Source organism: Pseudophryne corroboree, chromosome 4 (assembly GCF_028390025.1).
Source record: "Pseudophryne corroboree isolate aPseCor3 chromosome 4, aPseCor3.hap2, whole genome shotgun sequence".
NCBI classification, from domain to species: Eukaryota; Metazoa; Chordata; class Amphibia; order Anura; family Myobatrachidae; genus Pseudophryne; species Pseudophryne corroboree.
This window is the reverse complement of record NC_086447.1, coordinates 61,199,970-61,221,373: the sequence shown is the minus strand read 5'-3', so window position 1 is coordinate 61,221,373 and position 21,404 is coordinate 61,199,970.

Here is a 21,404-nt window from a genome sequence, read left to right as displayed (position 1 = left end):
AGACATTTATTTTTTTACACTGGCCGCCATTCTATTAAGCTCTGCCCCCTCGTGGCAAAATAGTGCAATTTGCGGATCAATGGGCAAGGGGTTGAGCAAATACATGAATCTAAAGGAATAAGGTGTTATTGGCCCCACCCCCTCATGGAAGACCTGTAAATCACAACATTTTGGTGCGAGGGAGCAGAGACTAATAGAACAGTGCATTGTCCTGCCCGCAGCTCAGCCTCAGCTTGGTGAGTGGGGAGGCGTATGTGTGTGTGTGTTATATATGTATGTGTGTAAGGTGTGTGCGCAAGGTGTGTGTGTGTGCCTTTTTTTCCTAATACGTTTAGATATCAATGGAGGAGGAGGCGTGTTCAGAGTAGCGTCAGGATGCGGAGTGTTCAGGCAACTGTACATGGTCTGACTGTGTCAGATCGTGTCAGTCATACTGTATGACAGTGAGACTTGAGGCTGCACCACCGCGGGCCCTGCAAAATGACATGCAGCAGTGTGATTGGCTGCTCCGGGCTGCATGATCAGGATGGAGCAATCCTAACAGCACCGGCAGAATGAGCGCGCCGCTCAGTGAGGGAAAACAGATTTGCGGACCTTAAACCTGTATTGACTTCTTAAAATGGAATGCTGTTATGACGTCATCTTGCTTGATGGAGAGGAAGATTGTGATTTTACTTTCATCACTGCGAAAAAATGCGCATATACGATCAAAATCTCGCACATGCGGGGGGACGCCCAGCACTGCGAAGGCAGGCAGCTATCCACCACCTTTTTGGCCGCCGCAGCAGCAGCCGTGGCCCGCCCCTGCAAACGATCCGAACACGCCTGCGTTGTCCGGACAGCGCCCCCAAATGCCGCCGGCATGCCCCACGACCGCCTCTGCTTGTCAATGAGGTAGAGGCGATCGCACAAGTGAGATGCCGTCGCGTCTCACTGGGCCACAGCCTGCGACCGCTGAATGTCTGAATTAGGCCCTATGGACCTGAAAAAGTGCTGCTATATATATATATATATATATATATACACACAGAACAGTCCACACTCTGGCCTTATCCACAAATGCTGGGGTGACTTCCACAAAATGATGAACCCTTAAGATCCATCAGGGCAAATATATCCAATAAATAGGAGCACTCACCAGTCTTCGTAATATTCTCATTTTTATTAGCAGCAAGACATCAATTGAGGGGTGTAATCGACGTTTCGGTTCCAAGTGGAACCTTTGTCAAGATCTTGACAAAGGTTCCACTTGGAACCGAAACGTCGATTACACCCCTCAATTGATGTCTTGCTGCTAATAAAAATGAGAATATTATGAAGACTGGTGAGTGCTCCTATTTATTGGATATATATATATATATATATATATACATATAAGGCACTGCCAATATCCCAACAGATAGACTATAAGAAGGAAGTTGCTATGTGGGCATCACTTGCACACGGACCCCAGCAATAGGCGTGTACCCCAGGGGTGTTACATAGCTGAGCGGGATTAGTGATCATAGCCGGTCACTGTTTTTTCCTGATAAACATGTTTGTAACCATGAGATCATTCCTGACCTTCTCCTCTCACAACTCCCTGCACACCGCACTAATATTTGCAGATAGTATTCAACCTTTAGGACGTTTGTTCTCAGACAATAACAGCATTAGCCAGTTCCGAATGCACCCGGTGCCAAGATTAAGGGAAGGGAGAGGAGGGCGTTGTCGGTATGCAGTGATGTGATTGGCTACTCTGGCTTTCTGTGTTGTCATAGCTGGTGCCAAGTTCTAGAGTACACAAGGCGGCTCTATAATTAGCTCAGGTAGGTTATTTACAGAGGTCCATCAGATGTGTGATATCCGTTTAATACACCGTTTCTACTCACAGGCTGTAAGGGGTAGAGACCGACCTGCCTGCGTCCCTCTAAATCGGCTATGACCCCCCCATGAATAGACGACTCGGAGGCAGGATTTTTGGATGAATAATCTGGTCACAGCTTTATTTTTGTTACCTCGTTACCTATGTTGCAGGGCGCCAAAAATAAGCAGTGGGCAAGGCACGCTTTCGTTATCCCCCTGATTATTTCCCGGGGGTGTGTCCGCCTACCCGGTAGGCGCCACAGCCACACCCCTCTAGGGAACCCGCCCCCTGTGGCGCATCTCACACTCGCTTGGCACGCAGCCCAAATGGCCCAACCGTCCAAAGCTGGTGCCGAGCGTGCGCCCATTTTCCGAGGGTGAGTCTGCAAACCTCGGCTGGTTCCCCCTTTACCTATGCCTTGCGCGCTGCTTGTTTCCGCCGCCCGCCAACTGTGACAACAATTTGACATTCAATGGATTGACAATCCGTACCTAATATTGCAAAGCACACTTATACATTAAAGCAAAACACAGCAAGCAAAGGTATACATATATATAAAACATTTTTTTTTTCTTTTCTTTTTGCACACATAGCTGACACTTCACAACATGAGGGTTGGGTGGGTGGGTAAACGCTGCCTGTGCTGTTGTACGAATCCTCCCGTCCCCCGCCCCCGGCTTTTAACCCCTTCTGGGCCGCCCCCTCCCTTGCGGCTTCCTACTGGCCACTTGATCCCCAGGTGTGAAAGGGGGAGTGCCAGGCATACCTGCCCGTCCCCCCTTTCTCCCGCCGTTGGCCCGCGGGCAGCACGGCTTCCCTCCCCCTTAGCCTGCTCCGTCGCCATTTTGTCTCCTGCGCTCCTGTAAGCTGCTGGTGTGATGACAACAGACGATGTGCCCTAAGTGTCTACCTGCCCCCACACTGCTAGTGCCAGGGCTACTCATTAACATATTTCAATACAATGTACCTTAACAAAAAGCAAAGAAAAGCTACTACTCATGCATAAGGAAAAATCCAGCACAGTGGTACAGTGGATAACATTGCTGTGTGACAGTAGTGGGGTAATACAGTGATTACTCCTATTCTGAAAAAAAAAAAAAAATTCTGACCCAAATACTCTCTCAAACTACTGTCCCATCTCTCAGCTACCATGTCCTTCCAAGCTACTTGAGAGGCTGTCAACAGCCTCCCTGCTTCGTGGGACTTAGGTGGGGAGTAGGAACCAACTCTTGAAGTTAATGGTTCTCTATCTCCGCTGACAGAACACTGAGTTCCTGAGGGTGCTGATCACAAGCTCACGGAGAGACCGCTCACTCCCGCAGCACGGCCGCCACCCCCTAACAGTGCCAAAAAGAAAGAAGAGTGGTGGGTCGCCGGTATGAATGGCGGCACAAGGGTGGGAGCGCAGCTCTGACAGGATACGCTCCGGCAGGCTCAGCAACACACTGGGTTGGCGCTTGTGGGGCATCCTGGGCCAGCGAAATTCACCCTTAACTGGTCACTTGGCTAACAGGGGCTAATCCCTGCTGTTAGCAACAAACACCTCAGGCCGGTATAAACAACTTAGTGCGGGAAGCCGCGCACCATTGCAAGGGGCGGGGCTTCCTCTCAGAGTGGATCCAGCACTCACCAGCGCCATTTTCTCCCTGCAGATCACAGTAAACAGACGCTGACAGGGAGCGCTGCCCTCCAGATAACTCAAGCTATACCTCTGTGGTACCAGGGTGTTATAGACAGAGGGGTAGTGTGGTAACAGTACTAAGTAACTACCCTATTAAGGTTAGTTGGTCAGCGCCAGGCTTTTATCATAATAACTGCCTACTGGGGCGCAGTGTGGCTGGCTCCTTATACTCTGTGTCTCTCTGGTGGTACTCTGGGGGAATCTGTGTGCCATTTTCCTGTGTGTGTGTAAGTGTATATATCTCACATTACCATGTCTAAGGACTCTGTGTCCTATGCTGCAGAGTGTTTATCTTCTCCTGTAGAGTCTATTCCAGGGGTGGCCAACCAGTCAGTGACAAGGAGCCAAAAAACCTTGTTGGGTAAGTCAAAGAGCCGACATCGAGCCGATGGCACGCATACAAAAATGGAATGTGGTCTTGTGCCTGCTAGACCACACCCCTGGTATAAAATACATTGAAAAAGCCAGAAGGACATAAAATAAAAAAAATTAAGCCAAATCCATTGAAAAAGCCACTTTCACATAATAAACGTCAGCTACCCCATGTGTCACTCCAGCCAGCTCCCCCATGTGTCACTCCTGCTAGCACCCTCCTATGTCACTCCAGCCAGCTCCCCGTGTCACTCCAGCCAGCTCCCCCATGTGTCACTCCTGCTAGCACCCTCCTATGTCACTCCAGCCAGCTCCCCCGTGTCACTCCAGCCAGGTCTCCCATGTGTCACTACTGCCAAAACCCTGCTGTGTCACTCCAGCCAGGTCTCCCATGTGTCATTACTGCCAAGACCCTGCTGTGTCACTCCAGCCAACACCCTCCTGTCACTCCAGCCAACACCCTCCTGTCACTCCAGCCAGCTCCCCCGTGACACTCCAGCCAGCTCCCCCATGTGTCACTACTGCCAAGACCCTGCTGTGTCACTCCAGCCAACACCCTCCTGTCACTCCAGCCAGCTCCCCCGTGTCACTCCAGACAGCTCCCCCATGTGTCACTACTGCCAAGACCCTGCTGTGTCACTCCAGCCAGGTCTCCCATGTGTAACTACTGCCAAGACCCTGCTGTGTCACTCCAGCCAGCTTCCCCATGTGTCACTCCAGCCAACACTCTCCTGTCACTCCAGCCAGCTCTTCCCTGTGTCACTCCTTCTAGCATACTCCTATGTCACTCCAGCCAGCTCCCCCATGTCACTCCAGCCAGCTCCCCCATGTGTCACTCCTGCTAGCACCCTCCCATGTCACTCCAGCCAGCTCCCCCATGTCACTCCAGCCAGCTCTCCCATGTGTCACTCCTGCTAACACCCTCCTGTCACTCCAGCCAGCTCCCCCGTGTCACTCCAGCCAGCTCCCCCATGTGTCACTACTGCCAAGACCCTGCTGTGTCACTCCAGCCAGCTTCCCCATGTGTCACTCCAGCCAACACTCTTCTGTCACTCCAGCCAGCTCCCCCATGTGTCACTCCTGCTAGCACCCTCCCATGTCACTCCTGCCAACACCCTCCTGTCACTCCAGCCAGCTCCCCCGTGTCACTCCAGCCAGCTCCCCCATGTGTCACTACTGCCAAGACCCTGCTGTGTCACTCCAGCCAGCTTCCCCATGTGTCACTCCAGCCAACACTCTCCTGTCACTCCAGCCAGCTCTCCCATGTGTCACTCCTTCTAGCACCCTCCTATGTCACTCCAGCCAGCTCCCCCATGTCACTCCAGCCAGCTCCCCCATGTGTCACTCCTGCTAGCACCCTCCCATGTCACTCCAGCCAGCTCTCCCATGTGTCACTCCTGCCAACACCCTCCTGTCACTCCAGCCAGCTCTTCCATGTGTCACTCCTGCCAACACCCTCCTGTCACTCCAGCCAGCTCTTCCATGTGTCACTCCTGCCAACACCCTCCTGTCACTCCAGCCAGCTCCCCCGTGTCACTCCAGCCAGCTCCCCCATGTGTCACTCCAGCCAGCTCCCCCATGTGTCACTACTGCCAAGACCCTGCTGTGTCACTCCAGCCAGGTCTCCCATGTGTAACTACTGCCAAGACCCTGCTGTGTCACTCCAGCCAGCTTCCCCATGTGTCACTCCAGCCAACACTCTCCTGTCTCTCCAGCCAGCTCTTCCCTGTGTCACTCCTTCTAGCACCCTCCTATGTCACTCCAGCCAGCTCCCCCATGTCACTCCAGCCAGCTCCCCCATGTGTCACTCCTGCTAGCACCCTCCCATGTCACTCCAGCCAGCTCCCCCATGTCACTCCAGCCAGCTCTCCCATGTGTCACTCCTGCTAACACCCTCCTGTCACTCCAGCCAGCTCCCCCGTGTCACTCCAGCCAGCTCCCCCATGTGTCACTACTGCCAAGACCCTGCTGTGTCACTCCAGCCAGCTTCCCCATGTGTCACTCCAGCCAACACTCTTCTGTCACTCCAGCCAGCTCCCCCATGTGTCACTCCTGCTAGCACCCTCCCATATCACTCCTGCCAACACCCTCCTGTCACTCCAGCCAGCTCCCCCGTGTCACTCCAGCCAGCTCCCCCATGTGTCACTACTGCCAAGACCCTGCTGTGTCACTCCAGCCAGCTTCCCCATGTGTCACTCCAGCCAACACTCTCCTGTCACTCCAGCCAGCTCTCCCATGTGTCACTCCTTCTAGCACCCTCCTATGTCACTCCAGCCAGCTCCCCCATGTCACTCCAGCCAGCTCCCCCATGTGTCACTCCTGCTAGCACCCTCCCATGTCACTCCAGCCAGCTCTCCCATGTGTCACTCCTGCCAACACCCTCCTGTCACTCCAGCCAGCTCTTCCATGTGTCACTCCTGCCAACACCCTCCTGTCACTCCAGCCAGCTCTTCCATGTGTCACTCCTGCCAACACCCTCCTGTCACTCCAGCCAGCTCCCTCGTGTCACTCCAGCCAGCTCCCCCATGTGTCACTCCAGCCAGCTCCCCCATGTGTCACTACTGCCAAGACCCTGCTGTGTCACTCCAGCCAGCTTCCCCATGTGTCACTCCAGCCAACACTCTCCTGTCACAACAGCCAGCTCTCCCATGTGTCACTCCTTCTAGCACCCTCCTATGTCACTCCAGCCAGCTCCCCCATGTCACTCCAGCCAGCTCCCCCATGTGTCACTCCTGCTAGCACCCTCCCATGTCACTCCAGCCAGCTCCCCCATGTCACTCCAGCCAGCTCTTCCATGTGTCACTCCTGCCAACACCCTCCTGTCACTCCAGCCAGCTCTTCCATGTGTCACTCCTGCTAACACCCTCCTGTCACTCCAGCCAGCTCCTCCATGTGTCACTCCTGCCAACACCCTCCTGTCACTCCAGCCAGCTCTTCCATGTGTCACTCCTGCTACCACCCTCCTGTGTCACTCCAGCCAGCTCTTCCATGTGTCACTCCTGCCAACACCCTCCTGTCACTCCAGCCAGCTCCTCCATGTGTCACTCCTGCCAACACCCTCCTGTCACTCCAGCCAGCTCTCCCATGTGTCACTCCTGCCAACACCCTCCTGTCACTCCAGCCAGCTCTTCCATGTGTCACTCCTGCCAACACCCTCCTGTCACTCCAGCCAGCTCTTCCATGTGTCACTCCTGCCAACACCCTCCTGTCACTCCAGCCAGCTCCCCCATGTGTCACTCCAGCCAGCTCCCCCATGTGTCACTACTGCCAAGACCCTGCTGTGTCACTCCAGCCAGCTTCCCCATGTGTCACTCCAGCCAACACTCTCCTGTCACAACAGCCAGCTCTCCCATGTGTCACTCCTTCTAGCACCCTCCTATGTCACTCCAGCCAGCTCCCCCATGTCACTCCAGCCAGCTCCCCCATGTGTCACTCCTGCTAGCACCCTCCCATGTCACTCCAGCCAGCTCCCCCATGTCACTCCAGCCAGCTCTTCCATGTGTCACTCCTGCCAACACCCTCCTGTCACTCCAGCCAGCTCTTCCATGTGTCACTCCTGCTACCACCCTCCTATGTCACTCCAGCCAGCTCTTCCATGTGTCACTCCAGCCAGCTCTCCCATGTGTCACTACTTCCAGCACCCTCCCGCGTCACTCCTGCTGGGACCCTCCTGTGTCTCTCCAGCCAGCTCTGCCATGTGTCACTCTAGCCCACCCTCATGTATCACTACAGCCCCCCCCGCCCCCCATCAACTCATGCCATTGCAGCAGTCCCTAATGTGTCCTCTGTTTGCTTGTGGGTGTCTCACCACTAGTATCTGGCTCCTTCAGTTTTCACTCAGTCCCTGCAGTGCTGCTGCGTGTCTGGCTGGAGTGCAGCGGCTTCTGTATCTGTTGTGGTCACATGATTTAGAGTGTTGGGAGCCACATTTGAATAAAGAAAGAGCCACATGCGCTCAAGAGCCACAGGTTGGCCACCGCTGGTCTATTCCATGTACTCAGGACTGCAATGTGCTTTCCCAGCCTTCTGAATCCGAAACCCCATGGGTGGATTCTTTAAGGGGAATGATATCCCAGATTTCAACAAGGATGTCACATAATCAGAAAGAAACTCAGTTTTTGAGAAAATCTGTAGAGGGTTTGACATACTCAGCCCCCACTGCTTTGTCTAAGACCCCCCCCCCTGCATACCCACAAAAACGTACACTTGCCCAGATAATGCAAGCTGACACTTACACCGACTCTGATACAGGGAACGGTGATGGGGATATGCAAGAGGGGGATGCATCACTTGCAAAGGGGGTGCAACTAATGATTGAAGCCATTAGGGACATTTTACATATTACTGAGAAGATACCTGTGCAGGTAGAGGAATCTTATTTTACAGAAAGTAAGAAATCCTCGCTTACCTTCCCGGCTTCTAAGGAGTTAAACTCTTTGTTTGAAAAATTCTGAGAAAACCCAGAGAAAAAATTCCAGATCCCAAAAAGGGTTCTCCTTGCTTTCCCTTTCCCTGAAGAGGACAGGAAAAAGTGGGAAAACCCCCCTATAGTAGACGCTTCTGTATCTAGATTGTCAAAGAAGATGGTTTTACCTGTCCCTGGTTCAACCGCTTTAAAAGAGCCGGCTGACCGCAAGATTGAGACTATGCTCAAATCACTATACACATCTACTGGTGTAGCTTTAAGTCTCAGTATTGCTTGTGCGTGGATTTCTAAAGCCACAGTAAAGTGGTCAGGCACGTTACTAGAGGAATTGGATTCTATGGATAGAAGTGACATTGAATTGTTTTTGCATCACATACAGGATTCTGCAGGTTTCATGGTGGAGGCCATGAAGGACCTTGGTATGCTGAATGCAAGGGCTACTTCCATGGCAGTCTTGGCACGCAGAGGACTCTGGCTATGGACTGCGGATGCAGAATCCAAGAAAAGTGTGGAGAACCTACCCTTTACAGGTCAGGCTCTGTTTGGGGACGCATTGGATGCGTGGATCTCCATGGCAACTGCGGTTAAGTCAACCTTACTTCCCTCAGCAGCACCACCGGCTAGGAAATCTTATCCTACGTCTACACTGCAGTCAGAGCTAGATTAAGGCTTCGGGGGGCCCGGGGTACTTATCTTTCAAATAAGAAGCACACACATGTATATATAATATATATGTGTGTGCATGTGTATATATATATATATATATATATGTATTCCTATGGATTGGCACTCACCCTTCGTCGTCACAGGCGCCCCGGTGCCTTCTGGGGTATGTAGTACACAAGACGTTTTCCAAGCATGCAGCGGCACTCAGAGACTGATACAGGCAATTAACAAGCAAGAGGTGTTTATTCCATAGTGCAAAAAATGGACCATTTTTTGCACTATGGAATAAACACCTCTTGCTTGTTAATTGCCTGTATCAGTCTCTGAGTGCCGCTGCATGCTTGGAAAACGTCTTGTATATATATATATATATATATACACACACATAGTGGTCGAAGTGGAAATTTTGAAGTGCAGGTATGGAAAAGTGAAGGCTGTTATTTAGCGCGCGCCGCGCTCCGGAAAAGGGTGTGTGGCCACTCAAAAGGCGGCATGCCCTTAAGTGTAGTGTACCACACCATATACCCCTTATACACATTATGCACCACAATAGTAGGACCCCTTATACTATCTAGTAATGGTGCTCCCTACACATTACACATTATGCCACATGGAATGAGCCAAAATTCACACAGAATGAACCAAAATTCACATTTTGCCACATGGAATGAGCCAAAATTCACATTATGCCACATGGAATGAACCAAAATTCACATTATGGTGGTCATTCCGAGTTGTTCGCTCGCTAGCAGTTTTTAGCAGCCGTGCAAACGCTATGCCGCCTCCCACTGGGAGTGTATTTTAGCTTAGCACAAGTGCGAACGAAAGGATCGCAGAGCGGCGGCAAAGTTGTTTTGTGCAGTTTTAGAGTAACTCTAAACCTACTCAGCGCTTGCGATCACTTCAGACTGTTCATTCCTGTTTTGACATCACAAACACGCCCTGCGTTCGTCCAGCCACGCCTGCGTTTTTTCGATCACTCCCTGAAAACGGTCAGTTGACACCCAGAAATGCCCACTTCATGTCAATCACTCTGCGGCCAGCAGTGTGACTGAAAAGCTTCGCTAGACCCTGTGAAACTACATCGTTCGTTGTATTAGTATGTCGTGCGTACCGCATGCGCAGAAGTGCCGTTTTTTTGCCTCATCGCTGCACAGCGAATGAATGCAGCTAGCGATCAACTCGGAATGACCGTCTATGCCACATGCAATGAGCCAAAATTCACACAGAATGAGATGAAATTCACATTTTTCCACATAGTATGAACCAAAATTCACATGGAATGAGCCAAAATTCACATTATGCCACACAGTATGAGCCGCAATTCAGGGACAGGGAGAGTGACAGCAGGGACATGGGGACAGGGAGAGTGACAGTAGTGACAGCGGGACATAGGGACAGGGAGAGTGACAGCAGAGACATAAGGACAGGGAGAGTGACAGTAGTGACAGCGGGACATAGGGACAGGGAGAGTGACAGCAGAGACATGGGGACAGGGAGAGTGACAGTAGTGACAGCGGGACATAGGGACAGGGAGAGTGACAGCAGAGACATAAGGACAGGGAGAGTGACAGCAGGGACATAGTGACAGGGAGAGTGACAGCAGGGACATAAGGACAGGGAGAGTGACAGCAGGGACAGGGAGAGTGACAGCAGGGACAGGGATAGTGACAGAGAGAGGGACATAGGAACAGGGAGAGTGATAGAGAGAGGGACATAGGGAGAGTGACAGAGAGAGGGACATAGGGACAGCGAGAGTGACAGAGAGAGGGACAGCAACGACATACAGAAGAGAGAAAGGCAGCAGTGTAAAATTACCTAATCAGCAGCGACTGTGTGGAGGAGGCTGTGACTGGCAGCGTGGAGGATGAGGAGGTTGTGGTCAGCAGCGGTGCAGAGTTGGCTGTGGTCGGCGGTGGATGAGGAGGCTGTGGTCAGTGATGCGGATGAGGCGGCGGTGCGGAGCAGGAGGCTGTGGGTGCAGGAGGCTGTGGGTGGCAGCACGTGGAAGCGGCGGTGCGGAGCAGGAGGCTGTGGGTGGCAGCGCGTGGGAGGCAGCGGTGGTGCGAAGGAGACAGCGGGCGGCGGTGGCTTTTGGCGCGGCTCTGGTCTGCCCGACTGCAGCTATATCAAATCTGCCACGGACCGCAGCTAATCAGATTGGCTACGGTTCAATAGCACAGAATTTAAATATTGTGGCAGCGGGGGTCTGTGCTCGAAGTGGCTGCCATACCAACGTATGCCAGCCCACTTTGAACACTGTATGTATATATATATATATATATATATACACACACACACATACACATATATATATATATACATATATATATATATATATATATATATATATATATACAATGTACATACATATATACACATACACATACAGTGTACTATATATATATATATATATATACACACATGCATACATATATATATACACACATATATATATATATATATATATATATAAATGAGATAACCTAGAACCTAATACAGCTAGCCTTACTGTTTGTTTTTCCCTCTGCTGCTGGTGGGCTCTACTGTACAATAGGGATGCTGACTGGACACAGGCTGGCTCCACGGTCCACACACCGTCCTCTTTGATTCCGGCAGCCTGCGCGCCCAGCCAATATCTGAGCCGCAGGCTGCTGCTCCACAGATTATTGGACAGCTGAGCCGTCGCTCAGCTGTCCTTCCTGTTTACGCTCCCAGTGTGCGGCGCCAGCATTTTAATGCTTTGGAGAGCCGCGATCCGCCGGTGGACATATCTCAGCCGCTGCCCTGCGTGTGGAGCGGCTGCGCTGGGAGCGCTACACCGCAGTTCGGACCAGAGATCTGAACTGCGGTGGTGGGGGGCCCTTTTGAAAAGGGGGGCCCGGGGTACTTATCCCCGGGGCCCCCCTCTTAATCCGGCTCTGATTGCAGTCCTTTCGGACCGCGAAAGTTAGAAAATCCAAATCCCCTTCCACTTTCTCTAGAGGTGGTCAGGGAAAATCCAGAAAACCTGCACCAACAGGTTCTCAGGAACAGAAACCAGGTTCTGCTTCCTCAAAGTCTTCAGCATGACGGTGGACCTCCCAACCTGGAGATCGGGCAGGTGGGAGCGAGACTAAAGGATTTCAGTCAGGTCTGGGCGTCATCATGCCTAGACCCGTGGGTAAAAGATATTGTTACCCAGGGGTACAGACTGGAGTTTCAAGTGCTCCCACTACACAGATTCTTCAAATCAGGCTTACCAGCTTCGCTGACATAAAGTGCTATCCTACAGGAAGCCATTCAAACAAATGTAATTGTTCCAGTTCCACCTCACCAAAAACACAAGGGTTATTACTCAAACCTGTTTGTGGTACCGAAACTGGACGGTTTGGTAAGGCCGATATTAAACCTAAAATCATTGAACCCCTACTTGAGGGAATTCAAATTCAAGATGGAGTCTCTGAGAGCAGTGATCTAAGGTCTGGAGGAGGGGGAATTCCTAGTATCTCTGGATATTAAGGATGCGTACCTTCACATTCCGATCTGGCCGCCTCACTAGGCTTATCTAAGATTTGCGCTGCTGGACTGTCACCATCAGTTCCAGGCGCTGCCATTTGGCCTCTCCACAGCACCGAGGGTGCTCACCAAGGTCATGGCAGAGATGATGCTACTCCTCCGCAAGCAGGGAATGAACATAATTCCATATCTGGACGATCTGCTGATAAAAGCATCTTCCAAGGAGAGACTGTGCTCTCTCAACTCCACTACTCCAGGATCATGGGTGGATCCTGAACCTTCCAAAGTCACATTTGGAGCCGACAAGGAGACTGCCCTTCCTGGAGATGATACTCGACGCGGAAGTGCAGAAGATCTTTCTGCCGGTGGAGAAAACGTTGGTGATCCAATCAATGGTCCGGGAGGTCCTGAAGCCACCCTGGGTATCGGTTCATCTGTGCATTCACCTTCTGGGGAAGATAGTAGCCTCTTACGAAGCTCTACAGTACGGAAGATTTCATGCAAGGTCCTTCCAACTGGATCTGCTGGACAAATGGTCGGGATCTCATCTTCACATGCACCAGCGGATACGCCTGTAGCCGAAAGCCAGAATTTCACTCCTCTGGTGGCTGCAAGCTTCTCACCTTCTCGAGGGCCGCAGGTTCGGGATTCAGAATTGGATCCTTCTAACCACGGATGCAAGCCTCAGAGGTTGGGGAGCAGTCACCCAAGGGGAAAACTTCCAAGGAAAGTGGTCAAGTCTGAAATCCATCCTTCCGATAAACATTCTGGAACTAAGGGCCGTATACAACTGACTTCTACAAGCGGCACATCTTCTACAAGATCAGGCCATTCAGGTTCAGTCAGAGAATGTAATAGCAGTGTCCTACATAAACCGACAGGGCGGAACGAAAGAGCAGAGTGGCAATGTCAGAGGTAACAAGAATACTCCTCTGGGCAGGAAAGCATGCGGTGGAACTGTCAGCAATCTTCATTCCGGGAGAGGACAACTGGAAAGCGGACTTCCTAAGCAGACACGATCTCCATCCAGGAGAATGGGGCCTCCACCCGGAGGTATTCGCAGAGGTAACAAGTCGATGGGGTGTACCTCAAATAGACATGATGGCCTCCCGCCCCAACAAGAAGCTTCTGAGGTACTGTTCCAGGTCGAGAGACCCACAAGCAGTGGCAGTGGACGCCCTTGTAACTCCACGGGTGTTCCAGTCAGTGTATGTGTTCCCTCCACTTCCACTCATCCCAAGGATTCTCAAACTAATAAAAAGAACAAGAGCTCAGGCGATCCTCATTGCTCCGGACTGGCCAAGGAGGGCTTGGTACGCGGATCTTCTGGAATTACTACTGGAGGATCCGAGGCCTCTTCCCGAGGACCTTCTACAACAAGGGCCGTTCGCCTATCAAGACTTACCTCGGCTACGTTTGATGGCATGGAGGTTGAACACCAGATCTTAGCTCGGAAGGGCATTCCGAACAAGGTCATTCCTACTCTGATCCATGCTAGGAAGGGAGTAACGTCTAAACATTACCATTGGATTTGGAAAAAGTATGTGTCTTGGTGTGAATCCAAGAAGTTTCCTATGGTGGAGTTTCAACTAGGCCGGTTTCTCCTCTTTCTGCAAGCAGGTGTGGATGTGGGCCTACGTCTGGGCTCCATAAAAGTCCAGATTTCAGCCTTGTCCATTTTCTTCCAGATACAATTGGCTGCTCTCCCTGAAGTTCAGACATTCTTGAAAGGGGTTCTGCACATCCAACCACCCTTTATGCCCCCTACAGCACCTTGGGACCTTAATGTGGTGCTGCAGTTCCTGCAATCGGATTGGTTCGAGCCTTTACAGGAGGTGGACGTCAAGTTACTTACTTGGAAGGCGGTCACACTGTTGGCATTGGCATCTGCTAGACGTGACGTGAGCTCAGGACGCGTCAGCAATTTCTTTCAAAGGTTGTGTCAGCTTTTCATATTAAACAATCTATTGTGGTGCCAGTTGCTACTGAATCCTCAATTACCTCATAGTCCTTGGATGTTGTGAGGGCTTTGAAAATATATGTGAAGAGGACTTCTCGTCACAGGAAGTCGGACGCTCTGTTGGGTGTCCTGCTTCTAAGCAGACGATTTCTCGCTGGATCAGGTTTACTATCCAGCATGCTTATTCTACGGCAGGCTTGTCGTGTCCAAGATCTGTTCAGGCATACTCTACTCGTAAAGTGGGTTCTTCCTGGGCGGCTGCCCGGGGTGTCTCAGCTTTACAGCTTTGCAAAGCAGCTACTTGGTCAGGGTCGAACACGTTTGCTAAGTTCTACAAGTTCGATACTTTGGCCTCTGAGGACCCAAAGTTTGGTCAATCTGTTCTGCAGGAACCTCAGCACTCTCCCTCCTGTACTGGGAGCTTTGGTACATCCCCATGGTACTAAATGGAACCCCAGCATCCTCTAGGACGTAAGAGAAAATAGTATTTTAATTACCTACCGGTAAATCCTTTTCTCATAGTCCGTAGAGGATGCTGTGCGCCCACCCTGTGCTTTGTTTTCCTGCATTGTTACTTGGTTAAGTATTGTTGGTTCAGTTGTTGCTGAATCGTTTCAGTTTGGTCAGCTTGGCTTTCCTTTTGTTATGTGTGAGCTGGTGTGTATCTCACCACTATCTGTGTATTTCCTTCTCTCTAAGTATGTCCGTCTCCTCGGGCACAGTTTGTAGACTCTGGTAGGAGGGGCATAGAGGGAGAAGCCGGCCCACACTATTAAAACTCTTAAAGTGTCCATGGCTCCTAGCAGACCGGTCTATACCCCATGGTACTAAATGGAACCCCAGCATCCTCTACGGACTACGAGAAAAGGATTTACCAGTAGGTAATTAAAATCATATTATCTCTATCATTGTTGAGAACTCAACAATCATCCCTACCCCACAAGCTCGCTGCCTAGGTGTCATACTTGACTCAGAACTGTCCTTTGTTCCCCACATTCAATCTTGTTACATACATCTAAAAAATATATCCAAAATACGACCATACCTTATACAAGACACTGCAAAACTGTAATCCATGCTCTCATAATCTCCCGCATTAATTATTGCAAAAGTCTTCTTACTGGTCTTACCAAAAAGAGACTCTCACCACTACAATCCATTCTGAATGCAGCTGCGAGGCTAATCTTCCTTGCTAGACGTTCATCGTCTGCGGATCCACTCGGTCGGTCTTTCCTTTGATTACCTGTATTCTACCGTATTTAATATAAAATACTTTTACTCACACATAAGGCCATTAACCATACTACATCAATGTACATCTCTTCGCTCATCTCAAAATATCTCCCAACCCGACCTCCCGCTCTTCACAAGATCTACGTCTCTCATCCACCCTCATTACTTGCTCCCATGCACGATTGCAGGACTTTCTTCGGGCTGCACCCACTCCGTGGAATGTCCTACCACGTACAATAAAACTCTACCCTGGTCTCCAAACTTTCAAACGTTCCCTGAAAACTCACCTCTTCAGGATAGCTTATCACATTCCAGAACCGATCACTCAACTTTCATAAGCTTTACTATCTGATTATGGGGATCATTCCGAGTTGATCGCTAGCTGCAAAAAGTTGCTAGCGAGCGATCAACTTGGAATGAGGGCAGAGCTAAGACGGAGCGATTCCGCAAAGTATGTGGGACTTGTGGATGGAGCCCTTCATTCGCTTTGCCAGGATTCAAAGGTGGTCAATCTGTTGAAATCAGAGCACTACATTTTGGCCACCATGCTCGATCCTAGGTTTAAAGCCTACGTTGTATCTCTCTTTCCGGCAGACACAAGTCTGCAGAGGTGCAAAGACCTGCTGGTGAGTAAATTGTCAACTCAAGCGGAACGTGACCCATCTACAGCTCCTCCTTCAATTTCTCCCGCCACTGGAGCTGCAAGGTAAAGGATAAGATTTCCTAGCCCACCCGCTGGTGGCGATGCAGGGCAGTCAGGAGTGAAAGCTGACATCTGTTCCGGACTGAAGGACCTGCCAATGATTACTGACATGTCTACTGTCACTGCATATGATTCTGTCACCATAGAAATAATGGTGGAGGATTATATAAGTGACAGCATCCAAGTAGGCACGTCAGACAGTCCGTATGTATACTGGCAGGAAAAAGAGGCAATTTGGATGCCCTTGCACAAACTGCCTTTAATTTACCTAAGTTACTCCCCCTCCAGTGTGTACTGCGAAAGAGTGTTTAGTGCAGCCGGTAACCTTGTCAGTGATCGGCATAGGAGGTTACTTCCAGAAAATGTGGAGAAGATGATGTTCATCAAAATTAATTATAAATTCCTCCGGGAAGACCTTTACCAGCAATTGCCTCCAGAAAGTACAGAGGGACCTGTGATGGTGGATTCCACTGGGGATGAATTAATACTCTGTGTGGAGGGGGATGTACACAGTGAAAGGGGTGAGGAATCAGAGGATGAGGTCGACATCTTGCCTCTGTAGAGCCAGTTTGTGCAAGGAGAGATTGATTGCTTCTCTTTTTGGTGGGGGCCCAAAGTGCCAGACTACACACACACACAAAAGGGGGTAACGTTACACCGCACAGCAAGAGCCCCTTATACACATTACACCGCACAGTAAGAGCCCCTTATACATGTAATACTGCACAGTACGAGTCCCTTGTACAATAATCCAGGCAGAGCCCATACACAATATGAGAGTGTGAGTGAGAGAGTGTGTGAGTAAAGTGTAGTGTGTGTGTGCATACCTTCCCAACATTCTGTCCCTGTAAAGAGGGACTCTTCTGTCGTGATTGTGAGCCACACCCCCATTTTCATCACTATGGGGTCACAGGCCAGTGGCCTGTGAGCTGCTGGCCATGTCCCCTGGCCCTCTCCCCCAGTGAAAAGACGCTGTGCCCATGCACACAGCATCTATTCAATGCTGCTCTGCTAAGCAGACCAGCAGGTGAGAGAGGATCCCCCAACTGCCCCCCCCCCCCCACACTTCGGGACACTGCACCCCATGGGTGGGGCAGCGTGACAGTCCAATAAAAACAGGACCGTCCCACAAAAATCGGGACAGTTGATCTGTGTGTGTGAGCAAGGTGTAGTGTGTGTGCGTGAGAAAACCCCTCCCCCCTTAGCTGTCAGTGTCGCCACTGCTCACCAGACACCGCTCCGGACCTGCAGCCTCTCCCTGCAGTGTCCCAGATACCGGCTGACCCGGCAGACATTTGTGTCCCCACCCACAGCAAAACATTTCTCCTGCACACAGCGTAGCGGGGGACTTTCCAGAGCCAGTGCTGCTGCGATGGAACTGCACACAACCAGGGCAGCCATTTGGAGACACACCTCACGATGCGCTCCCGTCACAAGTGCGCTGTGTGCAAAGCTATGGCCCTGGTGCGTGCACACACACAGGCAGTGAAATCTACACACACACACACGGGTTACTGCCAGCTTACAGATAGACAGGGGTCAGTGCCAGACTATGCACTCTCTCTCTCTCTCTCTCTCTCTCTCTCTCTCTCTCTCTCTCTCTCTCTCTCTCTCTCTCTCTCTCTCCCTCCGGATAGAGCCACAGACACTCACTTTGGAAGTCCTTCGTGCGGTGTGTAGCCGGCCGTCAAACTCCGTCCCCCATGCACGGTCCGGATTTTACACGGGGCTGTGGTATTCTGTGGGGTTGTATCGGCTTTCCTGGCAGCAGTAGACTGGCCGGTGTAACGGGAGCCTCCCACAGAATGCGGGAGTGTCGGCAGGTATGCCCTAGTCAATCTTACACTCTACGGGGTCTATTCATCAAGCAGTAAACAGTGTGGAGAAGTGAGCCAGTAGAGAAGTTGCCCATTGACACGTTAGAACATCGAAATGTCATCCCTAGTAGCCCAGCAGTAACTTACCTTCTCCTGTCAGTGCAACTTCTGGGTCCCGGCAGTCACATGTGTGATCGCATGTGTAGCAGAGCTGTACGAAAATATCTGTGCAGTTTCTGAGTTGCTCAGGACTTACTCAGCCGCTGCGAACACTTCAGCCTGTCCGGGCCCGGAATTGACGTCAGGAACCCTCCCTGCAAACGTATGTACACGCCTGCATTTTTCCAACCACTCCCTGAAAACGGTCAGTTGCCACCCACAAACGCCCTCTTCCTGTCAATCTCCTTGTGAACGGCCATGCGAATGGATTCTTCGCACAAACCCATCGCTGAGCGGCCATCAGCTTTGTACCGGTGCGAAGCGCCTGTGCATTGCGGTGCATACGCATGTGCAGTTCTGACCTGTTCGCAGCGCTGCAAAAAACTCTAGCAAGCGAGCAGGTCTGAATTACCCCCATAGTTGGATCTCCCTGGCAGGGTACAGTAAGTAATGTTGAATACCAATGACATATTTGGTAGTATCACTGCGATACTAAATGTAATAAGCCGCCGTTATTATGACTGTTTGTTAAATGGGACCCTTAGTTTTACACCGGGTGAAACAGACATTCCCACATAAGACCTGTCAGAATGGGGGTCATTCTGACCCGTTCGCTCACTGCGTTTTAACGTAGCAGAGCGAACGGGTCCCTACTGCGCATGTACCGGCGCCGTAGTGCGCTGGCGCATGCCAGACGGCCGAAGGCCGTAGCAGGGATACGATCGCCTCTGCCTGATTGACAGGCAGAGGCGATCGCTGGCGTGGCCGGACCGAACGGGGGGCGGGCCGCAGCGGCTGCATGATGTCACACGCAGCTGCTGCGGGCCGGGGAGCGATGAGTAGCTCCCGGCCAGCACGCTAAAGCTGCGCTGGCCGGGAGCTACTCTTAAAGTGCAAAGGCATCGCCGCTGTGCGATGCCTTTGCACTTCTGCGAGGGGGGGCCGGACTGACATGCGGGGCGGACTAGCCCTGTGCTGGGCGTCCCCCCGCATGTCAGGGAAGAAGATCGTAGCTGTGCTAAATTTAGCACAGCTACGATCAACTCGGAATGACCCCCATAGTGCAATGTCTCCTAACTGACGGAATTCTGTTTTTGCTTCACATTGATTTTAACAATTGCTCGCCCATAGCTCCTGGATCTCTGCAACTTCATCTATAGTATGTGCAATTATTTCCTAAAAAGTCCTCGGGGCTCTGACGTGTTGTCCTCATGTTATTGCATTGGATTTGCTTATTGCAGGCTTTTTCAACCAGTGTGCCGTGGCACACTAGTGTGCCGCGACCAGTTGCAAGGTGTGCCGCGGAGCCAGAGCAGCTTCCTGCACCTTCAGAGTGAACTGTTGGCCCAGGCTCTTCTTAGAGGATCAGTCGTGCTCCGGCCGTGACCTATGCCTTGAAGACGCGGCGGTGTGATATCATAGGTCACGGCCGCCACGTCTCACCACCCAGCCAGCCCACCCCCCTGCATACACATCTTCCAGTTCCCACCTGCATACACAGCTTTCCTTGCCCACCCACATCCACAGCTGCCCGCCCGCCCGCCCGCTGCTCAGTATTCGCAACAATCTACTATGAACAACCCCCGCCACTGAGGGACAGGGAGGAGGACAGCTGACCGGTAGGGGCTAATATTTGTTATTTTATTTCTCCTGTGGGGAACAATAGGATTTATGTGGGGAGCAATGTGATTGTTTTTTCTGTGTAGGACAATGTATGTGTGGATATTTTTTTTTTACTTTGAGGGCCAATGTGTCTTTTTTGTTTTTTTCCTGTGGGGAACTGATGGTGTGCCTTGGCAATTTTAAAATATTGGCCCTCATTCCGAGTTGTTCGCTCTGTATTTTTCATCGCATCGCAATGAAAATCCGCTAAGTACGCATGCGCAATGTTCGCACTGCGACTGCGCCAAGTAACTTTGCTATGTAGAAAGTAATTTTACTCACGGCTTTTTCATCGCTCCGGCGATCGTAATGTGATTGACAGGAAATGGGTGTTACTGGGCGGAAACACGGCGTTTCAGGGGCGTGTGGCTGAAAACGCTACCGTTTCCGGAAAAAACGCAGGAGTGGCCGGAGAAACGGTGGGAGTGCCTGGGCGAACGCTGGGTGTGTTTGTGACGTCAACCAGGAACGACAAGCACTGAACTGATCGCACAGGCAGAGTAAGTCTGAAGCTACTCCAAAACTGCTACGAGGTTTGTGATCGCAATATTGCGATTACTTCGGTCGCACTTTTAAGAAGCTAAGATACACTCCCAGTAGGCGGCGGCTTAGCGTGTGTAACTCTGCTACATTCGCATTGCGACCGATCAACTCGGAATGAGGGCCATTGTTCGGTGTGCCGCGAGAAAAAAAAGGTTGAAAATCACTGGCTTATTGCTTGGTGTTACAATCATCATTCCTGGAAAATAATTTGTTTGCGAAAGTGTGATTGTCAGTAAGTGAACACAATCCAGTCCCAGCATCGTCAGTGATCTCACTAATGTCCATATTTGCTCTCGGTAAATATTGTGAGCTGTGCCTGTTGTGTAACACCAGCCTGTTGGCGCTGCAGGTTGGCACGAGCTAAGGTGTTGGCAGAAGATTATCCGATGTGCAAGCAGAATAGAACAGGGAGACGTGTTGGCTCTACCTGCTGCTGACGGCCTTTGTCTGTTCATTGTGCAATGACCGTGGAGGCTCCTATGTTACACAACGCTCGTTCCTGAATAACTTGTGAGATGTTCCTGTGGTAAATGGCCTCTAAAGGCCGGATTATGCAATGGACGCTGCTGCATCCACCTTGTGGCGTCCAGAGGGGGAAGGACAGGTCAGCTGCTAGGGGGACACTATCTCCATGTATAGCCGTCAGCAACCAGTTCCATTTTTTGACATACACTTTTTATAGTGAGTGTACAAATAGCTCACGTTGGGTTACTGTAGGTATTTATCTGTTGACAGAAATACTGATGCATTGAATTTCCTGCTTATTCCCTCTACTTTATAGATGTAATATATTTATATCAGCGCCTGAGAAAGTCTAGTTCGTTTAGTTATGGGTGGA